Source organism: Cottoperca gobio, chromosome 12 (genome assembly GCF_900634415.1).
Source record: "Cottoperca gobio chromosome 12, fCotGob3.1, whole genome shotgun sequence".
NCBI lineage: Eukaryota > Metazoa > Chordata > Actinopteri > Perciformes > Bovichtidae > Cottoperca > Cottoperca gobio.
The window spans coordinates 19,726,115-19,731,282 of NC_041366.1; positions in this window are offsets into that span (position 1 = coordinate 19,726,115).

The window sequence follows — 5,168 nt, forward strand, 5'->3', positions numbered from 1 at the left end:
GACGAACGGACAGACATATACATCTGGCAGCAGAAAAGGTAAATACAGAAATAATTAAGAATTTAATCAGGTAATATGTTGTCCTACTGATTTTATTCTGTAAAGGTTTATAACAAGTTGAATGTACTGAAAATGTTCTCTAGGGATTTACACTCCAGGCTCAAAGGAGAGGTATTCATCCAGAGTGCAAACATGCAGGCCACGGGATCACTGCCAATTGGGGATTTGCACTCAATTGATAACTGGCAGCTGGTGAGTTCATGACAACGTGTCAAGTGTGTAGAGTGTGTGTATGAGTGTGAGTGTGTGTGTGTGTGTGTGTGTGTGTGTGGAGTGGAGATGTGTTCGCGTCCTTTAACGTGATAGAGTTTGCGCGTATCCATGCTTTTATGATCTAATCTGATGTATTACTCTCCTGCGAGCAGCTGCTGAACACTTTTACATGTGCACAAGTATTATGCACTCATGATAATATTTATATGAGCTCAGTTCCAACTAAAGGCCAATGGAAACTCTCTGTGTCCTAAGCACTCATATCATCATCATCATCATCATTATCAAAACAAACAACTAAAGAAGAGGGTGTTCTGGGGAAGTTTATTTTTTGTCTGTGTTCTCCTAAAATGCATAAGCAACCATGAACACTGTTTGTCAGCATAGAAACAGAAAATAACTGTTTTAGGCTTTTGCACTGACACTTGCTATTTCCCCTTCTTTTATTTAAATATTTTGAAACACAACACAGTAATTATATAGTCATATATTTACATCTGAAATTGTACTTTTTTTTTTGCTGTCAAATGCATCGAGGTTTGGTTTGTCTGGTTGCTTTCCTTTGGTTTTATATTATACACTAATATAATATACCAATTTAGTGTTGAAATATTCTGGTGGATGCAGACTCATTCACAAACAAAATAGGTCTAAAATATAGAAGTTTGGAAGAAGGAAATAAATGTAGTATAATGTTTGAGATAAATCAAACTTCTTTCAGTGGCTGAAAGTGCATTCTTTCCTTTTTTAAATATTATTTTCCGCATCTCCACCGACAGTACTGTCTGCATCATGGTTGAGTCTACGTGGTCCAAATGTAGACTGTGTTGACTCACCCATGACGTGATGGTTGGGTTGACTGGCCCCATGTTGGAGTTTTAAAAGGTTCAGAGTCCATGATGTCAGCACAAATGTAAGTTGTATTAATCATGTCAGTTGGTGTGGCCGAGTTATCTTTTCCATTCAACAAAAAGTTCAAATAACTGTGGAGCTGTCCTTCCACAGGGCTGAAACTGTGTTGCACACAATGGCTGGTGGCTTGTTGGAGAGGCAGCAGCGACCATAAAAGATGACCCTGACCCGAAGCTGTTTCTTTTGAATGCAAGAATTCTGCATCCTGTCAGCTGAAAAAGTGGAAGGCTTGTGAACTAATGACATATTGGGATGTCATGTTATGTAATGCCTCACAAGTTGGAAGCACACACATGCGTTTATAGGGAGCCACTGGAGAGAGGCCCAGCAAAGGTTATATTATTCTTTATTAGCAGTCTACTGGACTTTTACAGTTATATTATTACTAGGGCTGTCAAGCGAAAAACAATAATCTAATTAATTACATGCTTTGTGATGAATTAATCTAAATTAATTGCATATATCAATATTTGCTGTGAGAAGCATTTCAAAATATTCAAATGCATTTGCAAGATGAGTGAATCAAAGAGTAGCATTATAAACGGGTCAACATGTCTTTTATTTCAATACTATTTCTCCAATATGCCACAATTATCTTAGACAACACAGACCAACAGTCTGACATAAAGTGCAATTTCAAATCTGGCATAACATCTTTTATTGCACAATAAACAATATGTTTAAAGTTGTGTCTTTGACGCCACGTGTAAAGCCTCCGTTAGCCCCCTGTCCTCTACCTGCAGTCCATTGCAATACATTTCTGATGGAGTTGTTAATGTGTCTCAGGTAGACCGACTCATGCTGCGTCTGAACGCCTGATCGAGAGATGACGAGACGGGTCGCTCACTTTAGCATCAGCGGCGGTGCTAGCTAGCTCGGAGCTAGTTAGCTCCGAGCTAGTTAGCGCTTAGCTAGTTAGCTCGGAGCTAGCTGCTAAGTGCTTTGCGTTGAGGTGATATTTCATCATGTCGACGAGGCTGCTATGGCCGCACCACGTCAGTGTCGTAAAGAGTCACGGGGCATCTAAAAGCGCGATTAATCTGCGTTACTTTTTTGTCGCGTAAATTTTTCTGTGATTAATTAATCTAAATTAACGCACTAATTTGACAGCACTAATTATTACCATACAATTTGAGGAAATCTGACCAAACCATGGTCACCATATTAGTTTAGCGTGTTATCATGCTGATATCTGATAATTAGCACTAAACATAAAGTTTAGCTGAGGCTCATGAAAAGCAATAGTTATGCAATTATTTGACCATAAACCAAAGTATTGGACAAATCATAATTTTTGACTATGATAATGGAAACGTTTCACCAAAGTAATTACAATTCAACCTGAGGTAATCCATCCAAAAGGTGTTGAGATATTTCAGTCTGAATCAAAGTGGTGCCATAGTGCTAGTATGTCTGTGACTCTGGGTAATATAGTGAAGTACGAACAGGTTTGATGGAAATAATGAGGTCTGGTGAAGCCTTCATTCTTCATGCTAACAACAAGTCACTTGTTATGTGAGTTCTGAGCTACGGTGCTGGATTACAAGAGGTCACAGATTGTAAAAAGACTTTCGGTGAGCTGCCAGGCCTTAACCTTTCTGAGTGGAATAAAATGGAAAATAGTCTGAAGAAATTAGTGGAATATAAACTCGTCTACATTTTTCAGATTCTCCAGCGCTGACTTTGGCTACTTTTAGAGATTTCTCCTTCATAAACAGCTTGGCGTCTGACTGCAGTCACATTAAACATCAGTTACTCTGCAGAGTAAACACACATTTCACTGGTTTTTCATCACCTTAAAATGTTTCCTCACACCTAATTTAAGGTAGCTAAGGCCCTGTCACACAGTTCCATATGGCAGAAACATTAGCATATACAACGTATATGAACGTGTACAGAGCCTATTGATAGCGTATCACGTACTTATACAAAACATATCAGAGTGTATGGCCAACGTATTCGACAAATGCCCAACGGATGCATAACTTTTTCCTAGCGTATTTGCCCTGTCACTCAGTTCAGTATGGCATTATACGAATACGTTGGCCATATGCTCCGATACGTTTTGTATAAGTAAGTGATTACTTTTCATATATGCCAGCATACGTTTCTGCCATACGGAACTGTGTGACAGGGCCTTTAGTGCTAAAGACGCTCAGCTTAGACTCAGCAAACCTTCGGAGCTTATTCCTGGAGCTTTTTGTTTGGAAACCTACACAATGATTAATTAACTTTGTACATGAATACCATATTGCACCTGTACAAAAAAGTGAATACTTCAAACCTCAGTGGACATAGGCTAGTAGCTTGTTTGTGCAGTGTCCCTCCTCAGACCGTTGTAATTATGTGACGAGCCGTCTTCAGCAGTGAGAGAATGGATCTTGTTAAAACACATGGGTATGAAGTGCCTTCCATAATTACAGTCACCACTACAAACAGCCGACAGGGCGGAGCTGGGCTCACAGGGGTGAGGAAGGAGACATGGTTAGTTAATTCCTCAGAGACAACAGGCAACAACTTTGCCACTTTTATTCTTGCTGCTTCGGTGCACAGATTTTATTTTCGGTCTCTTCACTGGAGAGGGGAATCCAGTATGAACGCAAATCTGAACAGACAAGATTTGATAAATGCCATCAATATGCACTGACATAGATGGTTTGCACTGATGTTTGTTATAGGGGAAAACATTTCCAAATATATGTGAGATTGCTCTCTTTACATTGTAATTTAGTCATCCAATAAATAATGCACTTCACAGCAGTACATTCATGTTGCCAGACAACCCTCAACTAATTAACATCTACATCAAAGCCAGTGTAATGAGTCAAAGTGTAATTTGTTGCCGTCACACTTCAGAAGAAAACATGCACAGGCTCGCTCGCTTTTTCTCGTCATCTTCTTCATTTGTTCTGACTCTTCTTCTTTATCACTCTTCATGCACTTCACATATCAGTGCTTAAGGCTTCATCCATGTTGCAGTAGATTTGTACTTTTACTGCTCGATAAACATTCAACAAAACATGGTGGTCTTTGTCATAATTCTGAGTAAAACTGTATGTTATATTTTATATTGATTGCAGCTGCATTTGGCACATTTATATCCATGTTATTATTTAGAAAAAAGACACATAATCATGATTTCAAACACTGCAGTAGAAAATGCAATGAATGTATTTATGAAATACATATAATCTGCAAAATGTGTACCTCTCTACAGTGGTGAAAGGGGCCCTTTCTTATTTCAGTTGTACGTTGTAAGTGAACCAACAGTGAACATTTAGGACATTTAGGACATTCATATTTCACTTACCCGCTCAAATATTAGCTCTCCAAAAACTCACTGTGCCTGTTTTACAAACGCACCCTCTCCCAGAACATGGACAGCAGGTAATATTTTCAATGACGTTTAAAAAAGATGGTTGTCTGCGGGATTGTTCCATCTTCCTGTAGTAATAAATGGTGCTGAACGGGACTCACAAGACCCTTCTGTACGACGAACATCAATGTAACGTCAAATAAAAATGTACATGAGCCACAACTGTTTAAGAAGAAAATAGGCACGATCTTAACAATGAGAAAGAACTTCTCAGAAGCAAACACTCTCGAAGAGTAAGCAGATGTTCTGCATTTCTTGAATAGCACAAGCTGGATCAAGCTCTGTACTGTTAAAACAAGTGCAGGCCGACTGAACTCAAGGATCACGGAGAACACAAGAGTTTGCCACATGGGTTGTGCACCATTTGTTATTTGTTGCAACAGTTCACTGTATTTTCTGCAGGACATACAGGGCAAAGCCATACATGCACGGCTGTCTTGTAGTTAATACTCATTGATTGATTCATGCCTGGCATCAATATTTTTGGCCTGTGTATTTTTACAAGAGGAAATCTCTGCTTGCAAATCTTTTCCAATACAACATGTCGATGAGCTGCAGCTGGGAGCATGAGCAGACAGGTGAGGCTGAATGTGATGACAGACGTTGC